Source organism: Felis catus, chromosome B2 (assembly GCF_018350175.1).
Source record: "Felis catus isolate Fca126 chromosome B2, F.catus_Fca126_mat1.0, whole genome shotgun sequence".
NCBI lineage: Eukaryota > Metazoa > Chordata > Mammalia > Carnivora > Felidae > Felis > Felis catus.
In genome coordinates this window covers 74001075-74015615 of record NC_058372.1, presented here as the reverse complement: position 1 = coordinate 74015615, position 14541 = coordinate 74001075, and the positions used below count along the sequence as shown (strand labels likewise).

General features: G+C 37.4%; 1 long non-coding RNA gene across 1 annotated transcript in view; it reads left to right on the top strand.

The window, feature by feature from the left end:
• LOC123385450 overlaps positions 1–10552 on the top strand; it is a 136394-nt gene extending 125842 nt beyond the window's left edge. The window contains exons 3-4 of the long non-coding RNA XR_006597970.1: positions 1931–2023; positions 7283–10552. This is a non-coding gene — a long non-coding RNA (uncharacterized LOC123385450). The remainder of the gene's footprint in view (positions 1–1930; positions 2024–7282) is intronic.
• Positions 10553–14541: the final 3989 nt, after the last annotated feature.

Here is a 14541-nt window from a genome sequence, read left to right as displayed (position 1 = left end):
CAAAGATTACAGCTTCCCTTCTTCCATCCCTATGTTGCAATATATAGTTTAAAATAAAATCAATTTTAGATAGTGAAGCCCAAATATGCATACTGAAATTAAAATAGTTCCCTTTCAGCTTTATGATTATGGAATTCTGAAGAGTTCGTAAAGTATGATTTGTTATTTTGTTTCTGTTATCAACAGAACAGAAATAATAAGCCACCCTATAGGGTTATTGTGGAGATAAAAATGATACAACATATGAAGATGCTTCACATGGTGCCCATCACTTGGTAAATGTGCTACTCTGTATTTTAGGATAGGTGATGGGCTGGTGGCAATTGTATAATGAAGACTTGAGGCACACTTTGATTTTTTTCCTAGCTCTCTCTGTTGACTCAGAGGCTCCATATCTTTGCAGTAAAAACATGAGATAATTGTCCAGATAATTTGAATTAACATATCCCTACAGATCATTGTTCAGATATCATTCTACCATACAACTGGTACTCAGCGCATCTGAAAGCACTTCATTTTGGTACATTGGTTTTTCTGCTTACCAGACAAGGTCATTTGTGCCTTTCTTATTGGGATGTTCTAGAGCCATGAAGCAAGATGTAGTTGCTGTCACTCCAAGGAAATAAATGGTAGTATGTTTTATGTAAGTGGAATTAAAACAAAAACTTAAAAAAAGAAACAAATGGTAAAATAATTCTCTTTGAGGAGATTAGAGGAAAGTAAGTAAGAACTTTCTCCTTGAGATGTTTCTGGGTTTGTAAGTGGCTGATTGAGTGGCTATGAGCCATGCGTGGGCCTTTGCATTTCCAAATGAGAGCAAAAATAACAGAATTTTGGGGGGGAAATTTTTCACACTGTCAATTATATCTTACCTCCTGGAGAGAATAACCAGATAGATTCCACTGACAATATGTAAAAGAAGCATTTAAGTGCCACTGTGTTATCCCCAGAGGTTTAGTCACTCATAATACTTCCTCAAGACTATAAAAACATCTCCCAAAATTATTCTACCTTTTTGTTAATTAAAAGAATGCTTTGACCTTTCTCAAACAGCTGCTCCCTAGAAATTTCCTTTTAGCTGAAGCCATACTTTACCCTGGCCGTCCAAACAAGCTAATTTCTATGCAAACAGGTTTCCTCATATTCAATTGAAAGTCGGGAAAATAAGTTTTTTTTTTCTCAGCCATAAAGTTATTTTCTGGATTTACTTGCAATTGAATTAGATCAAACAGGCTAGGACCGTGATCACTAACATGCATTCACATGTCTGCCTTCTCCCTAAGCGAATGCTGTACATTTTTTATATACTCCAATAAATTCTTGGTGTTCAACTTTCTGTATTCTAGGTTAAACATGAGTTTAGTCTTAGTAGAACTTAGTAGCTAGCACAATCATGAAGTATAATTGTTATGTAAAGTCAGTTTCTGTTCTGATTAATTGGTGCCCATATTAAATATTTGGAATATCACCCTTGTTAAACAGCCATATTATAACACTGATATGTGGAATAGTTGGTTATAGAAATGCATAAAGTATTTAGAAAGTACCACAATATTTGGAAAGCATTTATTTCCTTTAATGTGGTCAGTAAAATCTCAATCTTTGGAAGAATGGGAAAACTAATGGGCTGTATTATGCCATATAACTACATAGGTTTGTTTCTCCATTTAAATGATAGTTATTGGGAGAAATAATTTTCCATTGGCCCTGAGCTTCCCTGCACATTCTTCCCTGCACATACCAAGAATGCAAAGCTTTCACCACTCTTTAACATACGATTTATCAGAGTTGTGTTTGCAGCAAGCAATTTTGAGATATGAGGTACTGTCTTCCCCCAAAACAAGGCTGGCTTACTTCTGCTTACTACAAAAGTAGTGAATCCCCAAGCTTAGCATTTCTTTCTTCTAAATGCAACCCATTTTGTTTGTAGGCATCAATCATGAGCACTTTGTGTTGCCCTCATGAAACTTGGGAGCATGGGGACCTGAAGCAAGTAACCATGAAGCTCACCACTGCTTTTGCTGTGAGTAATAGAGTCTTTTGTTTCTGACCCAGCAGTCTCATGCCTTTTGTCAGCATCCAAGGCTCATTTGTTAGTTCACAAGTAGGGTAAAATTTCAAGACCTGATACTATTCTTGGTACTTTGGAGATATTTCTATTTCTACCCATAAAATAGGTCCTATAATAGTTATATCATTTCAAACAATTTATAACCATGATCAGTATAAAATCTTGGTTTTTGGTTCTGCCTCTACTACTAAGTGAATGATCTTGAGTAAGTTTTTATTCCTCTGGGACTCTGTTTCTTCATCTATAAAATGAGGGGTTTCAACTAGATCAGTGTTTTTTCAAATACTGTCTGGAGAAACTGTGGCCAATCATTTCAGGGGCCCTCTCATTAGCCCCTGAGTGAGGCTGTTGGATATAGTTGGAGGCAGTGATATTGTTGTGTTGACTGGCCTAGGCTTCTGCCTTCAGGAGGGCCACCAGCATTGCTGTAGTTACTGTCCCTGGTCAGTGCCCTTTCACATTTCCTTTAGCCATCATTTCCTCTACTCTTCTCATACTTCCTAACTTTCTCATTTCCTGTTTCTCAGGAGAGAAAATGCAGATAATCAGAATTTTTCCTTTCTGTATCTCGACCTACTGGCTGCTTTCTGGAAACTAGTAAGGAAAGAAGATAAGACAGGTTTTCTCCTCCCAAATTCCCTAACCTAATGAGTCCTTCCAGGGTTTGACTGCTGGCAAGGCACATGGCTCTGCCTCAGGTACTCTTGCTTTCCAAGTCTATAGAATATTTAGCTCAACATGCAGCAAGAAAAGCTGGTTCCTGCTACAATGACTAGCTGTTCTGATGTTCCTGGAACTGAGGATGTTCTCAGGACATTAGACTCATTTTTTTTAAACCGGGATATTCCTGGACAAACCAGAGAAAGTTGGTTGCCCTACTAAACCTCTAGATCTACACTTTATGGTATAAGCTTATGTCATGAGGTCCTCAAAGATTAGGGGTTTTAAGCTCAAAAGTCAATAATTTGCCTTTTTCCCTGGGTTTTTCTCTAACATCCAAATCCCAAGGAAGAAAAGAAGAAAACATAGTCAGGAATGTTGGCTAGCATAAAAAGTATTATCTTTCTGTAGCTCTCTTTAATAGCTTCTAGACTAAAATGGCTTCATTATGGTCTTTTTCTAATGAATTCCTAGGTTGTAGGGCTAAAAATAGTCATGAAAGTGCTTAAAGGCCTGATATAGAAATAAGAACAAAAGCAGAAAGAGAAAGGATGTATAACCACACACCAAAAAGCAATTGTCAGGAAATAAAATTAAATATGAATTATAGTGGCTAGTTCTGGTTTTAATTTTTATTTTAATATTTATATTTCTTTGTATTTTTAAATTTGTTTATAATAACCACATGTTACTTTTGTAATTGGAAAGGCTTCATTAAGCAAAGCTTACAAAATGAGAAAGAAGAAAAGGTATGTCAAGGTCAAAGTATCAAAGACCTTGTCAGGAAGTGTTAGGATTCCATGCTAGAGACAGTGGGAATCCATTGGTGATTTTTAAGCAAGCAAATAACTTATACTTGATTAGTGAGCATTAAAGATTGGATTTTCAAAGGATGCTGGTGATATATACGGAGGTAGTGCCCTCACTGGGATATTTGGATTTTAACAGAAGTCTTTTGCTTTCACATTCAAAAACAGCAGAAGGACAGGCCTTCAGACAGGTGCCTTGAGATTCACTTGGGGCAGATGGCCCAGCTCAGTGCCTGCCAGATAGTCTCACTTAGGTGAGCACTTCTTTCTCCTACTCAAGTGAGCTGCCCTTTTCTTCATCAAAATCATTTAAAGGTCAGCTTGAGAGCTCGTTGAATTTGTGCAATCTCTACTGCCTCTGAATTTCTGGTAAACCGTAGGTTTCTGAATTGAGTCACCTTTCTGAAGACTGAGTTTGTATGAGTTTGAGTTCATTTAATGGGTTGTGCTATTTGCTTTGTGGCATACTACTATAGTGAAGTGAGAAATGATGCAAATAAGCATGGGATATTTCTTGTTCTTTTCTTTCTTTTTTTCTTTTGTTACATACAGGTATTGGCGTTTGGGAATATATAGTTCTATAATCATTTACCAAAGAGAGAATTTGAGTAAAAAGAATATAGAGGGATTTCATCAAAAGGTGTTCATAGCCATATTAATTAATATGACTCAGTACCATAATAAGAAGGGAGTTATGAATCAGGCCAAGAAGTGCTTCTTAGTTCTCTCTAGTTTCATTTAAGCATGAGATTTAAGAGATTTAAGGTATGTGCTAAGATAGATAACATCCCCTTGGCATCTCTATGAAACTGTGAATCACTAAGTTTTTCTGAGATTGTCACTGGCTTTTATCTGCAGAGTTAAAGCACACAACTGTGTTGCATGTTCTTTGCTGTTCTGCCTTTTCAACAAGCAGTGTCCAGAAGGAATTTCCCGTCTGCTGCTTGCATATCATGTTGTTGTCATCTTACTATAACATGAAATGATTTAAGCTTCACAGCTGTTATTGTTTTCAATAGAGCAGCTGCCCAGCACTTTCAGGGACAATGCCAGGTGCACAAGGAGGCTATCTATGCAAATTACAGTGAAAAGTTGAGCAATAATCTGGTGGATTTGATCATTACAGACAACCTATCTAAATAATTCAGATGCAAATAGTGCAAAGTTATTTTCATTGGCCAGAGCAATGCAGCAAATTGCTTCAGCTCCTTCATTTTATTTGTGTGATTTCGGACTTAGCCTAAGTAATTGACTTAATGACCAAATTCACAAGAGGGTGATGTGTGAACCCAAATGCCAATTTAGAAATTTACAGTGGAAACCACAGTTCATGCTGGTAGATTCTCTCTTGGTAGGGAAGGTCTATGTGTGAAACTAAATACTATAATCACAAGATTTGCTTATGATAACATCATGAGCAAGAACAGTGATTTTAATCAACATTGATCTCAGTTATGGAACTAAAACTGCCCGCTGATAGATGTAGGTTTTGAACCTGGAAAACATAATGACAGAGCCACCTAACCATTATAGCATGTTGTCTGAGACATTTTTTCTTTATTAGTTTTAGTCATCCTGAATTCTATTTTACACACTCTAATTGACTTGAGTGTTTTCTAAACCTGCATCCCAGATTTGTACATATTTACAATGTACGTATCTTCAGTGGTTATCCCATTCACTGGGATTTGCCCATGTTTCAATTCTCAGACATTAAGCTGTTTGTGAATTTTGGGGGCCCTTTACTTCAGGCCTGAGCCCTAAAAACAGATAGAATGAGAGTTTCAGAGAACAATCAGTAAAGACTGTAGTTTTTCAGTGGAGAGAAAAATCACTATGGGCTAGGATATGAAGAGTGGGAACACGATCTGGACCTTTAAAACTGACATTCCAAAATGCAGGACGAAAGCCCCAGAGACTGTGACTAAATTAATTTGCCTGGGTGAAAAGTTAATGCTGCAGAGAAACCCAGAAAGTTGGAAATCCATGTTGGGGTAAGATTCTTAAATGCCAAGATATTAGGTATGGATGTTTTTATAAAAGGTACTAGGGACCCTTGAGAGTTTTGGTTTAGAGGAATGACATGAACAGTCCAGGGCCTGAAAAAAAAAATAAATGTGACATCATTTCATAGAAGGGAGAGATGGAGAATAGAAGCAGAGAGAGTGGGTAGGAGACTACAATAATAGTCCAAATGGAGTTAAAGCTGAAATGGTCCGAAAGTAAGATGCCAATATCTGTAAGATTGTATTAGTTTCCCATTGCTGCTATTAACAAGTTAGTACAAATTTAGTGGCTTAAACCAACACAAATTTATTCTCTTACAGTATTGGAGGTCAGAAGTCTAAAATAAAAGTGATTGAAAGGCTTTATTTCTTCTGCAAGCTTCAGGGGAAAATCTATTTCTTTGTCTTCTCCAGCTGTAAAAGGCCATCTGACTCCTTGGCTCATGGCCTCTTCTTTCATCTTCAAAGCCTGTCACTCAACCTCTGCTTTCTTTGTTCCATCACCTCCAGCGCTGGATCTTCTTCCTTCCCTCTCATAAGGACCCTTCTGACTCTATTGGGCCCAGCTGTATAATCCAGAATCCTCTCCCCTTCTCAAGATCCTTAATTTAATCACATGTGCAAAGTGTTTTATACATGTAACATAACATATTCATAGGCTTTGGGGATTGGGATATGGACATTTTTGTGGGGAGGCACATTATGCAGCCTACTACAGAACCATAAAAATGTTTAAGTCTGGCTTCTGTCTTGTACTCCTTCCCTCTCAAAGACACTGAATTCCAAAAGAGTATATTTACTTTTATCCAAACATACCTTGCTCTTTGCTTTTTTGCTGCCTGTAATTCTGCTCTTTTCTTTGCCTAGAATACCTTTCCTCAATATCAGTGGCCTCAAATCCCAGCTCAGATGCTTCCATCTTTCACAATTCTTCTGTGATCCACTTCATTCCATCCCCTTCACCTGTGCATTGAAGAGGAATTCTCACTTTCCTCTATCTTACATTTGTATTTTATACAGTTCTAATTTTTTTTAAAACAAAACCATTTCATTTTGAAATGATTTCAGTCTTGCAAAAACTGTACAAAGAATTCTGTGCACCATCCACCCACCTTCCCCAAATCTTAATAACTTAAATAGCCATAGCATAATGATTGGAACCAGAAAATTCGATTGTTACACTACCATTAACTAATCCACACCCTTTTTTGAGATTCCAGCTATTATCCCACTAATGTCCTTTATTTGGTCCTTTATCTGGCATGCTTCTTTAATTTTCTCCAATCAGAGACAGTTCCCCAGTCTTTGTTTTTCATAATCGTGAGATTTAGGGAGAGTCTTAATGGTTATACTGTAGAAAGTCTCTTTTTCTAGGTTTGTCTGATGTTTTCTCATGATTTGATTCAGGCTATATATTTATATACAGCAAGAATATCACTAAGTTAATGATGTGTGCTTCTCAGTGCATTATTATCAAGAGGGAAATGATATTAGTATGTCTCATGTTTAATCATTAATTAAAAATGCAGTCTTCTAGGTCTCCTATTGCTCTTAGCACATTTAGCCTTGTAGTCTATATATTTTTGTCATAGCATTTTAAGACTGGAGAGGATCAAAGAAATAATTTGTCAATAATACTACAAGTAACATAGTATCAAGTAATACACACTAAGAACTAATTACAAGCTGAGAACTACATACAGGAGTTCACTTACTCCTCAAAATACCTCTACCAGGTAAACACCATATCAACTCTGCTTTACCCTTTTGGAGAAGACATCCCTGGCTGACAAGTAACTACCTGACATGAAGGAATATAACTTGTTCATTTTTTTTATGCCACATAGAGCCTAGCACATTGCTTTGTGTAAAATAAGCGGGCAGTAAATGTTTGTTAAATTGACTTAAACTGAAATTAAATGTAAGGTAGAAATGTTCAGATTGTATAATTAATTGTATATGTCAACAAAGAAAAGTAATCATGGAAAATTATGAAGTACTGAATTTAAGAAAGAGGAGTACAAAAAAGGTGATTATTTTCAAACGGGCAAAGCTAAGAAAGAAGATGAAATTGCTGTCGTCCAGAGTGGGGTAAGAGCAAAGACTTGGTGACAGAATCACACTTAGGGAGTATTTGGCAGAAGAAAAGTCAGAAAAGGAAAAAGGGAGTTAAGTGTAATTAGGGTAGAAGAAGCAAGATAGTCTGAAGCTATAGCAAGCCAGTTTTCAAAACTGGGATGAGGAAAATTAAATGAGGGTATGCACAGAGTCATTATTAAATACCAGTGGATATTTGGGGGGAAACTATAAAAAATATACATTTTACAAAGTTGTTGAAGGCTTTTGTTTGTTTATTTACTTACTTACATATAAGACTTGCAGGAATTCCCTAGAACATTCTTATTTTTTTTCTTTTTTACATTCTTTATTTTAATTTAGCCGACACACAGTTATCCATAGTCATGGAAGAGAAAAATGTTAAGATAAGTCAGAGGAGTGGATAACTCCAAACATGTAGAATTGACTCGAAAGCACATTGTATATGATTTCTGAGGCAGCAAATTTCCCTTTCAGTGTTTGCTAGATTTATATGAAGAATAGCTTTTCTTTCTTAACATAAAACCTGAGTGGTGAAAGGAAAAGAGAACTGGAGTTTGAAAAGCAGTCACGTGCTTATATTTGTGGGCTTATTATTATAAGTATAAAACTGCTTCACATCGTTCTAAATGTAAACCCTTTCTGACTTTATCTATCTTCACATTTTACAACAAAGAGATAAGGTCATTGGACCAGAACTCAGATCTAGTTTCTATTCTTAGCATCACCACGAACTGTGTAGTGCAGGAGGGAAATATTCAGGCCCTTTGTGCCTCAGTTTTCTCACCTAAAAATGAAGAGATTGACTAGATGATCTCAATTATGCCCTCCGGAACAAAAAACACCATATAGATGGTTCTATTGTTTGGGGGACTAGCCAAATAACTGGTTTGCATTTCATGCGATTTTTTTTTTTACGAAATTTTTTGACATATGTAATTACTTCCTTAAAAGCAGATTTTCTGGAGAAAAATCTAAGTGGAGAGATTGATTACCAGAGCTACATAACATGGTAGTTGTGGAATTAACAGTTACAGGAATAGCTTTTTATTTAAAACAAGCTTGGCATTTTCTATTTATTTGGGGTTTTCTTGGTATTACGGAGGGTGGCTCTTGCCAATTAGTTCTCACTCCCTAAGACCCTGGATGAGCTGCGGCAGTGTGCGAGATTGGTATTTAAATCCAAGGCAGCCAGGAAGAAGGATATTGAAGCTGGAGTGCCCAGCAATCTTTCAAAGGGGACAGATGGAGACTGGTAACTAAAGACGGGAGGATCCTGACAAAGGAATGAAATTAATTTGGATAGAACCCCTGGAGATTGGACAGAGTTAAATAGTCTAACAGTAGGGGGCTTATTTTGCAGCCAGAAGTAGTTTTCTTTCTGAAAGAAGAGCCCTTTACACTGGGAAACATTCTTTCTTCTTCCATGGCAATCTCTGTTTGGAGTCTTTATTCTTGCCTCCCCCTCCTCAATTTTGTCTTTCTTTGCCTTCGCCTTCATTCTCTCCCTTCCTTTCTTTTTAACGCATCCTTTCATGATTAGATTAATTTGTTTATGCGGACAAGGCGGAGGATGAGAGTTTGCACACTGGTAAGAACAGGCTTCCTTTCCCAGTGCACAGTCACGCTGAAAACATCGAACTCTCCTTTCTGCCTGATGGAGGTTGTCCGCAACAAAAAATGACACCTCATCTCAAAACAAAGGGAAAGGTTCTGAGAACTTTTAAAATCCTAACTAATCAAAATCCTGCTGAGGTGAGGAGAGGGGAGTGTGTGTGTGTGTGTGTGTGTGTGTGTGTGTGTGTGTGTGTATGGACCCACAGTTCTGAGGGACTATCATGGGCAGTCTCAGCAGAGGAGCCTGACGATAATAAGACTCTGATGAGGACTGATGCCAAAGGCAAAGAGGGTGAGAGGAGGTGCACAGGAGCTCTGCTGCTTCTAAGAGGTATCTTGAAGTAGGGGACAGAGCCTGTATGCAGTGTATTTCTCAAACAGTGCAATCCTGATGTTGCCAAGTTCATATTCCCAGGAAGTGGGAGTCTGGAGTAGAAGTCTAAAAATCTCAATTCTCACCTAAGGTCTGTTCCCTTTTGCTGTGTCATCCTGAGAAAGTTACTTAACCTCCCTGAGTCTTGGTTTCCTAAAATAAAATGGGCACAATCGTGTTTCTCACATTTTTTTAGAAAGGCATAAAATAGATCATCTTTGTGCTGGTGCTTAGAGAGCTGTGTGGTATCAAATACAACTTTGAGCATTAAATTGCCATCTGCAAAATGGGAATAACGATACTTACGGGGTTGTGTGAGAATTTAACGAGATAACAGAAGCTGGCATGGGAAAATGCTCAATACTTGTTCATGCCCTTACTTTCCCTCAGGTGTTGGTTATCTTGGATATTTGGGAGATAGTTAACAGCCTGGTTTGTATTAATGACTTTTGATACTAGATGAAAACCATAGTTAAGAGAATGAATTTGCTGAAAATTACAAAATGCATTCCTGAGAAAAATGGAACAGCATTTAATATGATTTGCTGTATTTCAGATTATCAATTGGTCATTGATATAGCTAACTCAGAGTTGACTCTATATATGCAAATGATTAGCAGGAAAAAAAAGTATATAATTATATGATCTCATCAGCTTTCATTATAACCTTAACTGGTGTCAGGTGGACACTGACCATTTAGAATAGACACCTATCACAGTGCTGGAGCAGGGGCTCAGAGGCACTCTCCTGTGACATGCAAGACATTAACCTTTGAATTGCTGTATCCTAGGGAATCTGAAAGGTCTGGGACAGACCCTGGGGAAAACAGGAAGTCCTTGAAGGGGTTTGGGGCAGTGACTCTTTATTAAGTGGTATGAAAGTATTTTGATATTTTATTTTTTTTTAATGTTTATTTTTGAGGGGCGACTGGGTGGCTCAGTCGGTTAAGTGTCCGACTTCGGCTCAGGTCATGATCTCACGGTCCGTGAGTTCGAGCCCCGCGTTGGGCTCTGTGCTGACAGCTCAGAGCCTGGAGCCTGCTTCAGATTCTGTGTCTCCCTCTCTCTCTGACCCTCCCCTGTTCACGCTCTGTCTCTCTCTGTCTCAAAAATAAATAAAACATTAAAAGAAATGTTTATTTTTGAGAGTGAGAGCACAAGCAGGGGAGGGGCAGAGAGAGAGGGAGACAGAATCTGAAGCAGGCTCCATGCCATCAGTGCAAAGCCAATGTGGGGCTCAAACCTACAAACTGTGAAATCATGACCTGAGCTGAAGTTGGATGCTCAGCTGACTGGGTCTCCCAGACACCCCAGTATTTTGATATTTTAAAAAGTGTGGGACTGAACCTATTCAGACAGAGTATCCCTGCTCATCCAGAACTCCACAATAATCTCATGTAGACAAACAAATAAAAATATCTTTATGCCACCCCTATTCCCCCTAAACACCAACTCTCAACCCATTGTTATATTGATTGAAAATTTTCTTTTTTTAAATTTTTTTAAGTGTTTATTTATTTTTGAGAGAGAGAGAGAGAGAGAGAGAGAGAGAGTGTGTGTGTGTGTGTGTGTGTGTGTGTGTGTGAGCTGGGGAAGGGGAAGAGAGAAGAAGATACAGAATCTGAAGCAGGCTCCAGGCTCTAAGCTGTCTGCACAGAACCCAACGTGGGGCTCGAACCCATGAACCATGAGATCATGACACGAGCCGAAGTCGGACACTCAACTGACTGAGCCACCCAGGTGCCCCTTGATTGACAATTTTTTGAATGGGCTTTCAAGTCACTGAAACTTATTCTTCTAGCAAACCAACAGAATGGGGCAAAACAGGTAACTTTTTAGATGGGATCCCAGAATAGGTGTGGAACATGGCTCGTGCTAAAAAATATAGATTTACATACCCTTCTTTTGACACTTCTGATACTCTTCCATTAATTAAGGAATCAATTTTTATAAGTGGTCCTGTGAAGTCTAAACCTATCAATCATCTATTTTAGAAGGATTTATTTATTTTGATATGCTAAAAACCTGGGAACCATCACAGTAACCAGGATGTGAAGAGAGAAAGAGATTATTTTAATGGATGGTTTACTTTAGAAGTGGGTAGATATGGTAGAGCACTACATTAGGGCGTTTGAACATTCATGACATACTCCTGAGGTTACTGGCTGTCCAGGAGTGTGAAAAAGGATTCCCAAGAAGAGGCATCAAGCCTTTCTCCCTGGTGGCTGACGCTTTATATACATACCATGCTTTGGGCATTTGCAGCATCAAATGCTAACACGGGCTCCAGTAGGAGGAGACTGGCCAAATGCACATGACAGTTCTTGTGCTGGGCAGCACTGTCTGTAAACATAGAAGAAAGAATGGAGTTGAAAGGTAGCCAAGTGTTATTTTCCTCTAATTGCAAATACAAGCATGAACTCACCTATGACATTCAATAGCCATGAACTTGTATCTGGAGGAAGATCCCTTGAAGGGAAGAGAGACTGGGAGAGGAAGATGACAGAGTTCACATAAGTTCTGGTAATAGTTTCAATAAGGAATCTCTTGGAACATGATCCATAGCTAACTCATCAACAGTAATTTCTGAACTATTGAGATGGCCTGCTTAGAAGGCAGGCTCACATGAAGAAAACTTGTTCAGGAAAAGACAACTGCTAGGACTACTGTTCAAGGCACAAAATCTCCAGCTAAAATCCTTAGTAAGCACAGATGCTACTTTAATTTTGCAACTGAAGTAAACTGTCATGAATAATGTTTATACTTTTAAAGTTCTATTATGCTATCTTCTTTCCTTATCCAGAATTCCTAAAAAAGAAAAAAAAAATAGAATATTCTGGTTAATGGAATTTTTAAAGGAATTGCCTTTAGCACTATATGTAGAGAACAATTATTAAGAACTGCAATATAATAAAATATACTTAACAGTTCAGTGGTTCCTTTGTGATTTAAGAAACTCTTGAAGAATTCATATTTCCTAAAGCTCACCAAGGGCACCAAGTTTAGGATGTCAAAAATGGTTCTTAATCTGATGTTACCATAAGAATATACTTGAGAAATTGATTGAATTGATTTTTAAATGGTTTTAGCTAGGAGTTTTTTTTTTTTTATCAATCTTCTCAAACCTCAAATGTAAAAACTGAATAAAAATAATGAAATCAAATTATGTATGGGTGAATACATATGTAAGTTTTTATATATACATGTATATCACTTTAACATATAAACTGAATAAAAATATTTTTCCCCAGAATTTTCAGTTTTGAGCTTATTGACCTAAAAATGGCTTTGAACATGATTTAAGAAACACTATTTTTCTGATTTCTTTTACAAGAGTAATTTAAAAGTTATCAGTAAAGAAGAATTTCTCAACAGAACTCTAAGCATATAATAAACTGACTTGAAAGTTTCAGTTAATGTGAATGTTTGCTTAGGAGGAACTTGCTTCCACATAAAGAAGTTATTTTTTAAATGGAGGCGAATCTGCTTACAGTTAAATACATGTATCTTTAGTGCTACAGTGTGATGAATTTTGACATATTTTTACACCTCTTCAACTACCACTTTAATGAAGGTGTGGAACATCTTTACCACTTGAGAAGTTTCCTTTGTGTGCTCTGCCCGTCAATGCCGGCTACTTTCTCTACCCCAGGGTGAACACTATTCTGATTCCTATCAACATAGATTAACTTTCTGTATTCTAGTACTACCTACCTGGTAGATTTAAGATGGCCACATATTCTTTGACATTCTTTCCATCAAAAGATGAGATCTGTGTCCCCATCTTTGAATATAGGAACGCTCTATAAAACATAACTAGTAGAGATGGTGGAAGTTGTGCTTTAAGAGATGGGCAGGATCTGTTTTTTGGGACACTCTGAGAACCCGGCTAGCTGAGAAGTCCAAGTAGCCTATAAAAATATCCTTATGGAAAGAAACTGAGGACCTTAACCAACATCCCTGGCTGAATTTTAACATCCAAGACTAATTTGCAGCCATGTGAGTGAGTTATCTTGGAAGTGTGTCTGATTGTCCCTGTGGAGCTTCCCACCTGACATTGCATGGAGTGTAAGTGGGATATTCACAATGATCTTTTCCCAAATTGCAGATTTGAGAGCAAAATACCTAATTTCAGTTTCTTTAACCATTAAGTTTTGGAATAGTCTGTAATGTAATAGAAAACTAGAAAATAAATGAAATATGGCCTTTTGTAGCAACGTGGATGGAACTGGAGAGTGTGATGCTAAGTGAAATAAGCCATACAGAGAAAGACAGATACCATATGGTTTCACTCTTATGTGGATCCTGAGAAACTTAACAGAAACCCATGGGGGAGGGGAAGGAAAAAAAAAAAGAGGTTAGAGTGGGAGAGAGCCAAAGCATAAGAGACTGTTAAAAACTGAGAACAAACTGAGGGTTGATGGGGGGTGGGAGGGAGGGGAGGGTGGGTGATGGGTATTGAGGAGGGCACCTTTTGGGATGAGCACTGGGTGTTGTATGGAAACCAATTTGACAATAAATTGCATATATTAAAAAAAATAAAATAAAATAAAAAGAAAATTTGTATAAATTTAATTCTACCATAAGTAATTTTTAAAATCTGATTTCTTTAACTCAACAAATTTTTAAAGATATATCCAGGTCTTTGCATGTATTAGTAGTTAATTCTTTTTTATTGCTGAGTACTATTCCATTAAATGAAAATGGCTATACCACATATTGTTTACCCTTTCTGATGTTGAAGGGTGTTTGGGTTGTTTCCAGTTTTTGCCTGGCGTTTGTCTCCAGTTATGAGAATTCTTGTTTCTCTACATACTTTGCTACATTTAGTATTGGGAGTCTTTTTAATTTTAACTATTTGTATGTATTTATGTATTATTGTTCTTTTAGTCTGCATTTTCTTTTTTT